This window comes from Lagopus leucura, unplaced genomic scaffold (genome assembly GCF_019238085.1).
Source record: "Lagopus leucura isolate 7727_CA_CO unplaced genomic scaffold, USGS_WTPT01 Super-Scaffold_100019, whole genome shotgun sequence".
In the NCBI taxonomy this organism is placed as follows: domain Eukaryota; kingdom Metazoa; phylum Chordata; class Aves; order Galliformes; family Phasianidae; genus Lagopus; species Lagopus leucura.
In genome coordinates, this window is record NW_024962273.1 from 695,229 (window position 1) to 712,397 (window position 17,169).

The 17,169-nt window shown below is 45.9% G+C and overlaps 1 long non-coding RNA gene across 1 annotated transcript in view; it reads left to right on the forward strand.

The window, feature by feature from the left end:
- The first annotated feature begins 859 nt into the window (after positions 1 to 859).
- LOC122183737 overlaps positions 860 to 17,169 on the forward strand; it is a 60,287-nt gene continuing 43,977 nt past the window's right edge. Inside the window, exon 1 of the long non-coding RNA XR_006180346.1 lies at positions 860 to 914. This is a non-coding gene — a long non-coding RNA (uncharacterized LOC122183737). The remainder of the gene's footprint in view (positions 915 to 17,169) is intronic.

A 17,169-nucleotide genomic window follows, 5' to 3' on the forward strand; every position in this document is an offset into this window, starting at 1 on the left:
AGCCCTACCTTCAGAGTTGCTCATCTTCAGTGGTCATTGTGGTCCTTTTCAACCCAGCCCACTCAAAGGTTCTTTAGGGAAAATATAGAATTTCTGCAAATTCTAGCTGAGCAGACAGTCCTGTGTTCTGCTTGTCCTGTATCTCTGCCTGCTTTACCTTGTTGTTTCTAACAAAAGGAATCAAAATATACCCCGCTTAGCCAAATGCAATAGAGGTGAGTTTTATTGCTCATTATGCCATCGCTGATGGGGTTACAGCACTTAGATGATTTGTGATCAGAGGATGTTCTTTCTGGGTGAATTATACCAGTTACCAGCAAAGAAAATTCAACAGCAACCTTAAGGCTGTTTAGTACTCCTTATAGAAGCTGAAGGTTTTGAGATTGCCTGCTCAGGTATCAGTTTGAGGCTATGGAAGCTGTTTGCAGTTTCTTTAGCATGCTGGAAAAACAGCAAGGCTGAAATTTGGGTTTTTGGGAGGACATTAATTGCCATATAGAAGCTCTCCTCATGACTAAAAGCATTGTTAGAATTGTGAAGTAGCAGGATTGGGTTTTGGAAAGACCTCCATCAGCTGATATTCATCTGGGACACACCTGCTCCTCTAACGAAGCAAGCAGCTCCGTGTGTTTATCCAGCAGGAAGCCCAGCTCTTGTGCCTGGTTGCTGTGGGGGAACTGCGAGGTCACAGCTTGAACTGGTGATTGAGCACCTGGTGATGTGGGGGAGGCTGGCCCAGGGAGTGCAGGAACATCGCTTGCACCTGAGCTCCACACCTGAACAGAAGGAGTGGACTCAGGATGGAGCTGCCCTGGGCTCATATAAGAGTCAGCCGTGGGGGAGAGCAGCTCTTGGACCTGGGCTGCTTGCTGAGGAGGAGTGCTGCACAGCTAGAGATCCCCTTCACCAGTTGGGTGAGTTCAGCTTTCTTTTCTGTGTGTGACCATTGGCCTACTGGTGGATATGTTGCCTGGTGTTGCTGAGAACCTGTCAGAAGGGATTTATCTTCTTTGTGAGTAGAGCAGTTGCTATTTCTTCCATAAATGATTACCTGCTGCCTCTGAAACCAGGGCATGAGATATGAATCAACTGCAAGGTTTGGTAGTCCTTGGAAAAATGACCTGTTTTCTCCAAGTGAAAATGAATCCAAAGCGCCATGCTGCTTTGAAGTGTCTCATTGCTTATTCTAGTGCCTGTTTCCCCATGGAAGTTCTCAACTAAAACTCTGGGTAGTGCTGCTTTCTGGCATATAACAAGTATTTCATAGGATTACCTGATAAACTTCTCAGGTCTGACCTTCCCCCTGGATAAACTGCGGTCTTCTGTAGTTTGTGGTGTCAGCCCATCTTACGGGCCCATGTCTGTCCTCAGCTGTAGACAGAACACATACGTGTCAGCGTAAGCCCAGAATACAGCAAACTGCTCATCTGAGCCAAGATGAAATCATGACAAATTATGCCAGTCCTAAGCAAACTTGTTCTTTCTTCTAGCTAGACTAGGAGTTAACTGACCAGTGTTGGCCAATGCATTCTTGGCACCAGAGCAGCCTGACCAAAGCCTGCCTAAACCTGGTGTGTTCTTGCTGATTTCAGGCTGTGAGTATGGCATTGCTGTTCTCCAGCTCTCAACAGTAACTCCAGCTCTGCTGCTTGACTGCTGATCGTTCCCTGATGTTAGGGAATGGGAGCTTGCAGAAGTGAAGTACTGGAAGAAATGGAGATTGTGGAAGAAGTAAAGGGGAGGGGGAGGAACAGGTTTTCAGGTCGTATGTAGCATCACAGCTGTTGTAACTAGTAGAATTTGTTGCATGTCCTCATGAACAAGGTCGGAGGAGGGTGTAACACAGGAGAAAAAATCCACTGGAACTTCAAGTGGAAAAATAGGCACTAAAGTGTGTCTCAACCAAACGCACCTTTATTCCTCTGCTGTGCATAGTGAAATGCCTTGCTGTGGGTAAATCAGCAAGTTTCTACCAGTGAGTTATAAATTTGTAATAGAAATTTTCCATAGCTTCACACGTCCTCGATTGGTAAGGCTTCCATGTGGACCCACTGCCAGCACACACAGAAGGTAGCGATGCTGGTGGAGCACAGCAATGCTAATGCTGGCACAGCAGACTGATGAGTCACTCTCTCCCAGCAGTTTCTCACAGCTAATGAATCTTTGTTAGCTGGGATGCTATCTTCAGAGCATTAAAAAAATATGTTGGTGAAAAAGATGCTTTTGTCTGGCAAACCAGTTATTAAGTGTGGAACCGTGCAGTGTTCCATCAGTTCCAGTGGGAGCACTGGTCTGGGGATATGTGGTCAGTGTGGAGGTTAACAATATTTGTGAACAGTTGTTCAGAAGTAAATAGTGGCGTTTCCTGTGTGTTGTCTTTGGCATATATTTCTCAGAGTGCTGGAAAGTAGCGAGTTAATTCTTGATACAGACTGCAGTCTGCTCTTAGAAGTGGGAAAGCACTTGTAAATACAAGTGATTAGAGACATTGGGCAGGTTACATCTCTTTCCATCTCTTCAGTTTCCCATAGGGTCTGAGGAATGACCGTGGTTTGCTTCAGTGTGAGGGATGTGAGTTAATGGATAGGATGCTTAGGGGTCTGCTCAGTTGAAGCTCCACACAGAGAAGAATGAATAAGGACTTACTTTTCTGGACCACCATCAATTCTGTGCTAACAGCTTATGTGTTTATTTCCCCTCTCTGATGTCTGCTGAGTCACATGAGGTCACTGGTTTGCTTTGCACAACTTGGGCTGAGAGAACTGGCTGTACCAAGTGAGCAGTCCGGAGTTATCTGTGACACAGCAGGGTTAGAAATAGGATGGAGAGGAGCAATTAATAGCTAGCTTCTGCTGTGTGGTTTTGTATGCTTAGATGCTAGAATAAACTTGAGTATTTGGAAAAAGAATGCTCTGTGAGCATGCAGGATAGAAAGTAGATCTGCTCATACGTGTGCAGAACAGGCAGCGATGCTGCATTCCCCACACTGCCTGCAGCATGGGTGCTGTGACTTCCTGCTGCCTTGCCTGGTGATCTGCGTGCAGGGGATCGCTGCTGATCCAAAACAAAACAACCCTGCCTTTCAAAAGAATATTGTATGTCTCATCTGTAATCCTCCCATGCAAATTATAACAATTTGACAGTTCTGCTTTGGTGTGTGCGTGGCACAGAAAGTGTGTGAGTTGACTGCTTTTCATTGGCAGGATGATTGCATTTCCCCAACTTACAGGGGGTATTTTCTAACGCTGGACTCCCTCTCTTATCATTTGCCTCTTACCTTTTTAGCTTAGCATATATTTATTGTGTTTCTCTTTGACATCTTTAAAGATCTGACGCTCTACAGAAACTTCTTGGATTTTATAGCTTCTCACTTCCTGATGATTTCTTTTTCTGAGATTAGAACTCCCATTAAAGCATTTACAAAGGCAAGGTGCTTGCTGTGGTTTGGGCATCTTCAAGCGGGAGGATATGGGAGGGAGAATGTGTTGTTCTATATGTTAACTTATTTGCCATGGAAGAAGTAACACAGCTCTGATATTTTTCAGTGGAGCTTTAACAAGGGTTTTGATGCAGCTGCTGCATGAGATCAACTCGCGTAGGGTGGAGCTCTCATACGTCTGGAGAGTCCTTTTGATTATACGGGAAAATATTTAAGGTTTGGGGAATAAATGTCACGTTTTGAGGAATGAATATAAAGGAGGAGCTGAACGTTGTTCACCCCGGAATGTTTTTCTCACGCAAGTTTTGGATAATTGGCACTTGAACACAGTTCTTTGCTGCTGTAAACAGCTCTCCACCTCACTTTCAGTGGTGCGTTTTCTTGTTTTGAGATCTGATTGTAATAGGAGAACAACACTTGTAGGGTTTTGTGTGGCAGCCTGGGATGTGGGGTGGGTTGGGGGGGATGGGACACTTGTAGAAGAGCGGATGCTTCTGTAGTGTTATCCTTGTGCTTATCTCGCTGGTTGCAGGACAGTGCTGATTCCTTAGCAGCCCCACCAGGCTGGGAGGTGTGAGGGCTGGGCTCTGCTCCCAGGCCTTCCAGCAGCTCTGTGAGCCATGGGAGTCCAGGTTTGTTTTGAAGGGTGCATTTCAAAGCGCTTCTGGTTGGGATGGCATAGATAGTTCTGAAGTTGTGTGGATATTGGGTATGAAATATTAGGCAAAAAGAGCATTATAAATGCATTGTGAGAGCCTTGGTGAAAACACTGTTCTCGACTGACACCTAGAAGCGAGGCCCAAAGATCAGTGGCTTTCAAGGGAAAGTCCTTCCATTTGGTAGTGCAGTTCCACTTCTCTGCCTACAGGCTGACTGGTCTTTTAGTCCCGCCCTGTTCTCCCTCGGTTATTTGTTACCACTCTTGCAAATGCACCCGTACCCAAAACAAGGGAGGTTTGCTGGGCTCCAAGCCGCTGCAGGATTGTGCCATCTGACCGCGACGCTCGCTCGTAGATCCCCGCGAGCTTACCCCGACGGCAGCGTGCTGCGGGCATCCTGCTGTGCAGAGGGCCTAACGCAGCCCCCCGGGGGGAGCGCTTTCCCAGCTGACGCTGACACTCCTAAACCCGTATTTCACGCGTTACGCGGGTCTAGCGATGGCAAGAGTTCTCCTCTCAGCAGAAGTCTGAAAGCAGCTTTTTAAAAGCGGTCCGGCTTTTGAAAGCCGCCGTCCCGCTGCCGTCGGGGCGCGATGAGGGCGGCCCGCTGCCGTTCCGTATCCGCCCTGCCGGCCCCGCTCCGCCGCTGCCCGCCGCTGCCCTCTGCCGGCGGTCGGGCCGGGCGATGCCGCCTCCCGTTGCGGGATGCCGGGGTGCGGAGCCGGTCCGGCCCCGCAGGGAGCTGCCGTGTGCCCTCGGCCCGGGGGGGTCCCGCAACGGAATGGATCTCGCAAATTCTGTGCGAACTTGGAGAGGCAAACATCTTATTGGTTTAAAGTCTGCTGGATGGCAGCGATGCCAACTAACTGCGGTTGTCGAGCAGTGATTTGTAAGCAGAGGCGGCTCCCCTGAGCCCCGGGACGAGCAGCCGAGCCTCGCCAAACGCTGTGATGTGGGCTGCCGTGAGGCTCTTTGTATTTTTGATGGAGGGTATGTGAGAGTGCAGACGTGTGTGAGGTGCTGCTCGTTGGGAAATGCTGTGTGACGCAGTGGTTGTGTTCCATGACACACGTATGCTGTGCTTCCCTCGTCTCTGTGGCCTGGCTGGGATCCCACACACTGCCCAGCTGCCTGGTGGTTCTGTACCAGTAACGCACTGCCTATCTCACAAGCAGTGCTGGTGCAGCCAAGCGAGTCCTATTAGAGTGTTTGTTTTGCTCTTACAGTGGAATACAGCAGTAGAGCTGAGGAACAATTGTACTTTGTCCATAAGGAATGCAGAGATTCTTGTGCGGAGGCAAGGTTGTTCATTAGACTGCTTGGAAAATGCATGTATCCCCAAAATATAATGGTGTTACATATAGTGCTGTGAGATTTTTATAGTTAATGTTTAAAAAAAAACAAACGGCCACAGAGTAAGATACGCCTGCTCCTCAAAAGCAAACAAATCCCTCTCACTTCAAATGAACTAGGCTGGGAAATCTGGTCAGAGTTGCCCTCGGTTTCTTAGAGCTGGTTTGCTGTGGATGTGATGAGCAGCCCTGTACCTGGCTGCCCACGGTGCTGCCTGGTGCCTGCTGTGTGTGCACCATCCGTTATTGCCCAGGCCTGGTGTTGGATCTGAGCTACGGGAACCTGGGGTCTGTGCTGCTCCTGGGACACAGCTTGTCCTCCTGGCTCACACAGGCTGCAGTGCTGCTGTGACTCAGACAGAGATGCATTTATGTACCAACAGTACTTCTACCGGGGCCGTTACCTCGGGCTTAGAGTCATTCCAGCTTACTGCTTCTTTCAGATCCCCTCAGAAAAGGAGAAAGGAGGGAAGTGGCTCTGGAGTTTAACTCCTTGGTTCAGGAGGTGCCTGTCTGTTGAACACAGTGCTTGGGCTCCCCACGCTGCTCCCAGCAGTCACAATGCAGTATGCCAGCTGCATCCTCACGTGAATGGCCGGTGATGGAGGATGCTGGGAAGCTGTTGGGCACATTGGCCAAGAGACAGAACAGACAGCTCCTCACTTCTGAGTCTGTTGGACAGAAGGAGCTGAATCATGGAGATGATGTCGATATTTCTCAGCCTTCTGTTCATCTGAAGGTAGTTGCCATTTGTAATCCTCTCCCAAGAACTTTCATACTGACTTAATTTCTGTCCTAATGACAGACATTGGATGAATGGGGCATGAATCACAGGTGATGGAAGAAAACAAGCTAACTTTGGCTAGAATGTGCTTCTCCCTTGTGATTTAACTTTGTTGATGGACTATTTCTACGTTACAAAGCTTGTGCTTCAGTGCTGATGCTAACTTGAGGGTATGTGTAATGCTTTTTGTGCTCAGCCATTCATCCATATTCACACTTAGCTGTAATTAAATGCATTTTATATATCAGTTATAATTAATATTCCAGAACATCCAAAAGATAGTGCTTACATACCTAAATTTTGTTAATGGATTCAGTGTAGGAGTCTGTTTTAGAACTACATGATTGTTGGAGGCAATGCAACGCATGATTGCTCAGGGTTTACCCTGGATCTTTTGTAAGTGATCAAGGTACCACCCAGCCTAAACCACCTCTTCATCTGGAGGGCAGTTGATTATAAGCATAGTTTTAACTAATGAATCAATTGTAACAGCTGAAATTATACTGACAATTCTCTTTTAGTGGAATTTTATCAATTAGTTCCTGAACTGACACTTTTCAGTCTTTCCCTTTTGTGGATTCTTGATGGAATTTGGGCAGGAGATGATGACGTTCCAAAGAGAACAGTGGAAATGCAGCATTTTGGAGATGTCCTTTTATTCATCTGACTTAATAACTTTTTGTTTCAAAACCAGATGTGTAAATTAAGATTAGGGACCTGTTATGTGACCACAGATGAAGGTAAGGTGTGAACTCCTGTAGGGTGTGATCCAAAATCCATTCCTAAAAGTGGGGAGAAAGTCTCCGTAGGCTCCAGTGTGCTTTGGGCTGTAGCAGTCAGCATCACCACGTGTGCAGGAACTGGCAGAGGTTGTGTTCAGGCACTTTGGGCAGCATCTGGTTCTTTCTGAGCATCTCAGGAACACATTGTTGGTCAGCAGACCTGGAGGAACTGGGTAAACCTTGCCTATAAGAATTTGTTGTAAGACATGTGGGTAAGATTTACAGGGCAGGTTTTCATCCGTTGGCTTGCTCTTGGCATCGTCGTTTCCTGTGACATAATGGCTGTAATATGCATGCAGGAGGGCTCAGATGTATGCAGAGCATCTGGTGGTGGTCGAGGGCATCAGTTATGGTGAAGATTGTAATGCTCAGTCTCCACATCATGCCAGAGAAGCCGTTTGCTTGCGTGCAGCCTTGTAGGGACAGAGCATTTTTAAAATGAAGCACTTCATACCTGCTGATAAGTGCAGAACAGCTCTGTCAGTGTGCTCCAGGTCACTGCAAGTCTGTGCTCTGCATTGTGCTGGGCAAAGAGTGTTCCATTGCTAATTTGTACCTTTATTAATGGGTTACATTTTCCTTGCGGCAGTTTCCAAGCGGCGCTGTGCATCACCATGGCCCAGGACATCAGTGACTGAAGGGGAAATAGGAAAGAACTGCTTTATATCCAGGCTGGATGTGGCAGCCTGGTCTAGTGGTTGGTGACTCTGCGTGTAGCAGGGGGGTTGAAATGAGATGATCACTGTGGTCCTTCTTAGCTCAGATGTTTCTACCATTGAACATACTCTGAGATTTCCCTGAGTGTGGGCAATGGAATGCATTATTTGGTTGCATGCAGGGAAAGACAACAGACATGAAACAGGGCTAGGGCTGAAAACGAAGTAGATTCTTACAGGTATGTGCTTGTCTTTTTTTTGGGGGGGGGCGCGGGGGCCGGGGTCCTTTTTCCCATTAATTTAAGCAGAGAACACTCAATGTTTATCATCCATAAGCCTTTTTACTTAATACACGTGTTTAACAACTGTCTGAAGACTGAGAAATGCAGACTATATTGGATTGTGGTGGTCCTGGTGAGAGGGAAAACAGCTGAAATGCACTGTTCTGATTCTGTGTTGTACTCAAGGATGTGGCATCAGTCATCTCTCACTTTCTCAAAATAAACCTGTATTTAGGATCAGTGAGGTGCATTGAATTACAGGTTTACCACTGTCTGGTCAGTCTGCTGGGCCCTTTGACATCCGCACCTCAGGAACAAAATATGCTCCTATTTAAGTGAAATTAAGAGTTTTGATTCATAGTCCTGTATTTTTTTTCCTTATTACTACCACAGGTGAACAGGAAGATGATATTTAATGAAAACGGAGTCTCTAAATAGTTCAGAATTCCCCCAATAGTTCTCTGTAACTGTACGAAGTTTGTAACTCAGGACGGATGATTCATGGCTTAGAGATGCGTGCACACCTTGAGATAATGTTAGTTAGATAGTTTTTATGGATATGTTGAGATGATTATGATCATCCTAGTAGCACATTTGATAAATGAATGTAATTACAAATACAATAGCAATTGATGTGATCACGGTGTTTACCAAGTGTGGTTCATTTTTTATATTGATTGGAACACCCAGAGAAGGTGTGGAAGTATTCACTGAGATCTCTCCAAACAAAAGCTGTGGTGGTGGGGAAGGGCCAGATGGGATGTGGCACACCATTGCCCCCAAGGCTCTGTCTGGCTGTTTAAACACAGGGGGCGCACATGTTGAGGTTTCTTCCCATTTCCAGTTGATTTACATACAATTAATTTGCCTTTTTGTTCCTGGAAGGCAGGTGATGAGTGGAGTTTGCTTTATTGAGAACACCATCTCTGCTCCTCCTCAGCTTCGGACAGTGATGGGGCAAGGAGGGAATGGTTTTCAACTGAGACAGGGCAGATTGAGGTTGGATATGAGGAGGAAGTTTAATACACAGGTTGGTGAGGCACTGGAACAGGTTGCCCAAGGAGGCTGTGGATGCCCCATTCCTACAGGCATTCAAGGCCAGGCTGGATGTGGCTCTGGGCAGCCTGGGCTGGTGGCTGGCCACCCTGCACACAGCAGGGGTTGGAACTGGATGAGCACTGTGGGCCTTTGCATCCCAGGCCATTCTGTGATTTAGAGTGAGAGAAGGTTGGTTTTTGGAGTTATGTAGGATCTAACTGATCAGAGTCAGAATTGCATAGAATATAAGAGATTTCTTCTAAAATCTGAAAAAACAAATGCAAAAGAAGCCAGCTGGTGTGTTTTGGTTGGGTTGTGGTTAATTAATACACACAGTAGTATGTTTGGAATGGCCCTTTTTAGCTCAGAATAGTTGAGACAGTTTCAGGTGTCAGCAGCTGTGGGGTACATGCAGATATTATCAGTGTGGGTTGGTACGTGTGGCCCTGTTGGGGTACTTTCTGCTCGTGGGAGCTGCCACATGGAGAGAAGGAAGGTCACAATAAAATTGTTCACAGGGAAGGAGGCAGCACTGCATCTGTCACAGGAGATAACGAACTGTGTCAGTGATCATCAGTAAAACTGCACCCAGTGAGATCTTCATCAGGGCTCTAGCAGCCCTAAATGAGGGGAACGTGGCTTCCTGGCTTCAGTGAGGGACAGGGCTGTCTGAGCTCTGTGAGTTCTGGAATTAGGCATGCTTGATGATGGAGTACCAAGTGCTGTGGCTTTTCCAAAGAGCTGTTATGCCTGTGTGTACTGTTGTCCCGTCTGGGAGACAGCTGGTCTCATTTTGGTGTCCTGTAGCTGCTGACATATTTCTAACTGATGGTTTCTTTAGTCATAGCTCTCCTTTCCTTTACTCTGCCTTTAGAGTTCACTGATCTATAAACCAGCAGATGTGGCTTCAGATCAAGGGGTATTTTTTTATTATTTTTTTTTTAGGATACGGCTTGGTCTCATTGCTCCTGCATCACTTCCCCATCTTCATTTTTTTGTTCTCCCAAGCTTCCTTTGTTCTTGCACATCTCTGTTGATAGGGGTGAGTCCCTGACGTCAGCAGGATGGTGAGGGTTTGTAAACAGTGCAGATAGGATCTCTGGAGCTCACATGTGTAGCAAATCACTCCTTGTGCATCCTGCCATGCCCCCTTATTCTTGCTTGCTGAAAGGCAGTAATGAGTTAAAAACCCACCCTGGCATCAGTTTGTCATGCTGTCAAGTTAGATGGGGGGAAAGAGTGGAGAAAAGCATCTACTCATACAGCCCGGATCTTACTGTCTGTAGTTCGCTGATAAACGTGGGCCTGCACTAAATGCACATTGTGTAGAATAACTACTGTGGGAAGTATTTGAGAATGTTTGCTTAATGTATGAAGACAGTATGTTAGTGGCAGTTTATTTTTCTGCTTTAGTAAATGCAAGAAACCATTTCTTAACTTCTTTTTAATCCTAATTATCCATTTTCTTCACTTGTAATTATATTGTTCCAGCGGTGAAACTCCACTGAAGGTCAAATGTTTTTCTGCTGTTGTGAAGTTGTTTGATGCAGGGAAGGGGAGGCGTGGTATGGAGAGGGGTTGTGCTGCACCTCAAAGTTCAGAACTGTTGATGATAGGAATTATTTTTAGCAGTCAGTGGTCCCTTTCCTTCCACACCACTGAAAACCACATATGATGCACGTGAGATAACTTTACTTGCTTATTACATAGTCATTACTGAGATGAGAATAGGGTATGTTTTGTAGCACACAAGACGCCCCAGTGCCATGAAACCTTAAGACATGACAGAGGACGAAGAGGATTGCATTTTCAGTTGCAATTAAGGATGAGATCAGCCGACAACTAATGATAACCCCAGTGCTGAAGTTAATCCTCCTACTGTTGTGAAAACGAGTTAGCAATTAGTTGTGGTTGTAGTGGGCTGTGAATTCTGAGAGGTCTGATGGGCTTCGGGGCCTCTCTGAGACACCGGTACATCCATGCCTTTGCTGGGAGCTGGCTGCTGGAGCTGCTGCCCTCCCAGGATGGAAGGGATCAGCACGGCTTCGGGTCCACTGCTCTCTCAGTGAGGTCAGAAAAAAGCCATGTTGTGAATGGTTGACTCACCATCGTGTGCTGCTCTGAGCCGGATTGTGAGTGCTTATCCATTGCGTTATTTGGCTCTAAACGTGTGAAAGGCATTAAACTAGCTTCTTCTAAGTGACGTGGAAGTATTGGCATTCCAGCAGTGGGTTGTGAATGTCTTTGGGAGCCATCCCACTGAAGCTCACTGTGCTGTAGCTGTGGGTAGGGCTGCTGATGTCAGGGCTGGTGCTGACGTCCTGGGAGAGGCCGTGCTCCGTTGAGGTGTATTTCTGCATAAGGCAGAAAAACTGGGTGAGGCGGTTCTTGGGTCCCTTGCTGTTTTTTCTTCTTTTCCCTTCCTTTATTTGCAGAACTCTTGACTTCAGTGGTTTGATGAGCTGGACAAACAGGGAAGCGTCTGTGCTAAATTCAGCTTTCACTGATATGCCCAATGTTCTGATTGTCCTGAATGCTTAGAGGGGGTGGAGTAGGGCTTGGGAGCTTCAGCAGCCCACCCAGGCTGCGTGGAGGGGCAGAACTCAGAGCAATCCTGGTGTTTGAGGAACGTGTCATCTTCAAGCAGCTCTTTGCAGCCTTCAGCAGCAATGTTTCTCCCATCAGATGTGTCTGATTTCCAGATCGCTGTTTGGTTGCCCGTTACAAATGCTCTGTGATCGCTGCTCCTTTACCTGTTGTACCATCATGGCTTTCCTGCCAAGTCTCTCTGCTCTGTTTCGGTAAGACTTATCGCTCTGATAAAGTAGCCACACAGTGCTACTGCAGGAAGAACAAAATCTTACTTCACAAAGCCCTGACTTTTCCTTTTTATCCCATCTTGATGCAATCAGCTCCTCATACGCTGATACCCTCAGTGCATGTAAATTTCATTAAAGCCCTCTTGGTTCCTTGCCCACTTCCCCACCATGAATCCAATTGCTGTTATTATTTCTGCCTGTGTCACTTTTATTTTCTCTTACCTTTTCCCTCCTGGTTTTATGTAAATAATGTTTGGATAATGGAGTGAAATGGTTTCCATGGTGCTGAACAAATACAGGTCATAGAGTGTGGGACTCCTCTGCACCTGAACATGAAGGTGAACATGCATATAATTTTAAATTATTTGGTTTCTTGCAACTAGGAAATAAGTTTTGTGTGTCTCGTGGCATCATTCTGTTGATGAGAAAATAATGGTTCATTAGGAATTGTGCAGAAATAGTTTTGCCTTTTGAATGGTAATTTTTTCACTGTATTCATACTTTTATTTAAAAAAGTGATGCTATCGTGCATTACATGACACCATCTGATTAAGAAATCTGCCGGAATAATATTTGCACTGAACATCTGTCATTGACAGCTGTAAATATGTTCTGTATTTATCTACATGAAATCAAGCGAAGCGCCCTACGCAGTCAGCAGAACTTCTGACAGTCATGTCTGAATGCCCATTCCCAAGCATTGTCTTCCATTACAGATGTCCTCAAAATGGGTTAAACGTAAGGACTGTTAAGTCTGAGACCCAGCAGAAGTTATACAGGCAATCTGTAAGACTCTCTGCAACACTTAGAAGCATCCTGGAGCACTGGTTGGGTTGTGCTGGTGCTGCTGAGAGCATCCCATGCCTTGCTGCCATCCTCATTTGGGGAATGTGGGCACAGGGATCTTCTTGGGGTCACTTGTGTGTTTCTGTGCTGGATCTGAGGAGAAGCCTGAACAAAATCAGCACATGGTGTGAACACAGAAATGGATAATAGTTTCCTGTTCTACGTGATGTGCTCCTCTCCATAGTTTTGTGTGGCTTTCCTACCTACTGCAAACACTTAAAGAGGATTTCATTCATCTTCAGTGAAAGAGGAGGATAAAAGGGGTTTTGTGATCTTTATCTTATTGCCTGAGTTCTGCCTAAACAGAACTTACGTTGTCTGACTCTGTGTGGATCCTGTCTTTACTTGTGAGCACTGTAGGAAGGTGAGCTGGGCGCCGTGTCAGTGTGCGGGCAGTGATGTGACAGCATTCCTTACCTTCAGTGTGTTCCTCATTGAATATTTGTCATGCTGCATCACATGGAACAAGGTGGTGATTTCCAAAAGCAAAGTTTAAGATCTTGTTTGCTGAAGAATGAGAAGCAGTTGTTCTGCTGATTATAAAAGTTGCTCCTTCTGGTGGATGTGGTTGGTGGGCTTGGCGGGGATGGGCTGATGGGTGGACTTCATCATCATTGAGGTCTTTTCTAACTTTAATGATTCCATGGTTCTATGACAAGTTAGAATCTTGGAGCAAAAGAGAGATTTTTTGTATACGTGTCTGCAGCCAAGGAGTGCTTTGACTAGCAGGTGAAAATACATTCTTATCTTATACATAGTAGGAAAGCTTGCAGAAACAAAGTGGTGTTGTCTTCTCAGAAGCTCAGCAGAAAAGTTCCAGAGTGAAGGTTCTGTAATTGAATACTCCCTGCCAAATGGTTAAGACCTTCACGTTCAGTCTGAGTTCCCTTAGCTGGGGGTATGCAAACCATTTGGAAATTGGAGGACAACTATCTGATGAGAAACAGCACTGTGTGGCTGAAATGGCCAGGTAGAAAACAAAAGCCCGAGGCAAGGCTCGGTGGTCTGTCAGCAACCTCTAGTTCTCCTTGTTGTCAATGAGTCATTGGATAAATCAGAGTAGCTTATAAATGAGTGTAACAAATAAGTATCAACAGAAGTTTATGTAGGGATAATTCCTAAGCAGAAGAGGGTGGGACATTTGTCAAAAAAATGTTCTCCGCACGTAATTCATGCGTTGCCATCATCATCACCTTGAATTGGTCCTGGTAGTGAATAAGGAAGTAGGATGGCCTCTACCATCGTGATATAAAGATATATCGTCTTCAGCTGATGACCTTAAATAATCCCATTGCCACATCCTGCACCAGATGGAGAGCGAGTGACCTTTTGGCACAGCCTCGTGCTGCAGCCCCTTGCAGTAATCCAGTCTGAAGGCGACAAAGGGATGAATGACGACCGCAAGGGCTGCAAGAAGTGTGCTGAGCCTGAGCTGGGAGGTACCCTGAACTGTGCAGAGCCCTGGATGTCTTTCCTGCTGCCTTGCTCTGCTTTCAAGGGGAGCAGAAAGCACGGTGCTTCAGGACTGCCCTCATTCTGCTGCTGGGAGGTCCCTGATCACGGTCCCTTTTGCCTGGCGTGTGTAACAAAATGAGGTTCAGAGGGAAGGCCTACGGTGAAGGTGTGGAGTGGTGATGGAACTGGAAGGTTTGCTGTGAATTATCTGTGGCAGTCTGACAGTTATTTAAGCGATGCGGTTAGTTCTAACATCCTTTGGGTTCTCCCTTCACCGTTCTGAAGGGCAGGGATTTTAGCTGCTTGTTGCATTGCTGTTGTGCTGGGTGTGAGGGAACACAGTTGACAATCCCATGAATGCAGATGACCCCCTTTGTGTAATGCTGCTTTATGGAGCAGGAGACTTCTCTGAGGAATCTGTTGCCCCATTAACGGCCGTTGCACTTCCATACCCTTGGCTTTTATGGCCTCACAGATAGGAAAATACTGGCTTTACAGTGCTCTGTTTCACAGGTGTTTTGTGTGAAAGAGGGAAGTAGAAAACTGGTGGTTATGGTGGAAAACCAAACTCCACACGTTGTAAGAAATGACAGCTGCCAAGAGCTGCTGTGGGGTGGGACAGGCTTTCTCCATTATTATACCCCAACTGTGATGAGTTGCAAAGTGTTTTGCTGAGGAGATGTAGAATACAAAGAGGCGTAGGAGTGAGTGTTTAATTGCGTCCTGCAGATGTTGTCTATCTCCACAAATGGGTTCCTCAGCCACAGGGCAAGTGCTGTACAACTGGAAGTCCATTTACTGCAGCACTGCATCAATGCAAGCATGTGCTCATGTGCATCATCACCAGCATCGCTTTGGGTATCCCAAAGGGATTGGGCACTGCATGGCTTCTCTATCTGAATGTTGTGTTTAGAATAACACCGTGTCTCATCTGTTTAAAATAAAAACAATTGTATGGGGTTGGTGTGAGTTAGGTAAGTCAGACCCCATGTTATCGTCCTTATTTTAAGGAACAACTGCGTGATGTTCTTTTGTTATTGCACACAAACACTTTTTTAGAAATCATTTACATTACGAAATGAAATTAGGTTTATTTTTTTCTACTGTCATCTTACAGACTAAGGGTACCAGAGTGATGATAACAGCCTTTATCAGCTGTTAATAAATATAATTTTCCCTGAAGTTTTGACAGCAAAAAGTTTGTGGGGAGAATTATGGCACTTAATATCAGCAGTATGTTATGGTCTAAATTTAGTTACTGGTGCTGTAGGAAACTAGGGGAAGTAGTTTGGGTTTAAGCTGAGGCTGAATCAAAGAAGCCCACCCTTCTCAGGAATTAATGGAGGCTTTCATTTCTCCTGGCACAGCTACTTTATCATTCATATGACTAAACAGACAATCAATTTAACAGCAACGTATGGGAATGGAGGGAATGAACAAATAAGCTATGAATGATGAGAATAGAAAAATCAAGTCCCCCTCCCTTATTCTCTTTTAATGGCTAATACCAACAGGGACAAGACCAGTAAAAAGAGGTTAATGAATTGCAAAGATCCTTTGGAAAGTGATTGACTGGTATTGAAGCTCAGTCAAATCAGTCATAAATATTTACTTTTATTAGCAACAGTGGGTTGCCTGTTATTTTCGATTGATTTTTAAAGCTGTCAAAAATCTACCACTGTGACTATTATCAAGTGCTTTATTTTGTCGATATTTTCAAGCTGCACAGAGCTGGGTGAGGCACCGTGTCCCGTCTGCTTTGTAAGCATTGCTCACAAATGATTAAAAGAAGGCAGTGAGGGAAGGTTCGCTATGCGGTGCAGGCTGACCCTGCCCAGCGCTCCCTCGCAGCGCCGAGTTGCTCATTTAACGCGACCTCCGCTCCGCGCTGCTGGCGTGCGCTGGTCTCCACTGGAGCAGGCAGGAGCCCTAAACCCCCAGTTCTGCAGCTTGCTTCGCTGCGTGGAAGGGAAGGAGCGGCAGACACCTGCAGCACACCCAATTCCCAGCTGGGGGGATGCAGCGGAGAGCCGCCCAGGGTTCAAGCGGCAGCGCTGCTGCCCACGGGCACCGCGCCCGGCTGACGGCACGGAATGCAGCTCTGAAGCTGGAGCGGGGCTGCAGCCCTCCCTGCTGCTCATCAGGCGTGGGTATGGCCGTGTTGGAGCCTGGTTGTGGGATTCAAAGGGAAATAACAAAAGGAATTTCCTGGAGATAACAACAAAGAGTTAACATTTCCCAGGGCAGACAAGTTTCCAATTCAATTAGTTTTAATGAACCTTCTGCTCACTGGTTACTGAACTAGAAAGAACAGCAATAAATGCCCAGAGGAAAGAGAGCGAGGATATTAAAGGAGGGTTAGTGTATAGTATATAAATTTCCAAGTTGACTAAAAGAGTCGCCCTGGTGCAGTTTTAGGAAGCGGAACCGCGGGATGGGCTGCGCTTGCTGCTGGCAGCGGGCGGATGGGCTGAGCTGCCATCTCTGGGTTGTGCCAAATTACTGACCCTCCATTGTCTCTGAAATACTGCAGGAAGTGGCAAAGTGTATTCTCAGCTGATTGTTTTGTAATCAGCCGAACGGTTCTAAAAGGGTTACAGTGTTAGGATTTCATTAATCGAGCAAAGAGAGAACGCCAGCTCATAAGGAAATGGAAAAGCAAATAGAAATCCTCCAGTGAGAATTTGGTATCAAATGTCTTTTTAATACAAAATTCACAGTAATTTTTAGAAAACCTCTGCAGCCTCTATCCAACTGACCCTTACCAACATTTCCATGCTCTTTTGCTCCAAGTTAAAATATGAATCTGGTACAGATTTTGGCCACTTAAATCACGCTCTCTAATTTCTCTTTTGTACTTCCAGAGCCCAACAGTGTGTGTCAGATTGTGGTTAACGCAAAAGCTCACAGCAGCACATATTTACACATCTGTGCTGTCTAAATATTTGAGAGAAATAGTAGACTTTAATATGTCCTGCATTTTGTGCTATAGTTTCAGGAAGCATTTTCTGTTACACAGAGCTTTTTTCTCCTATTTATTATATATTCATTGTTAGTT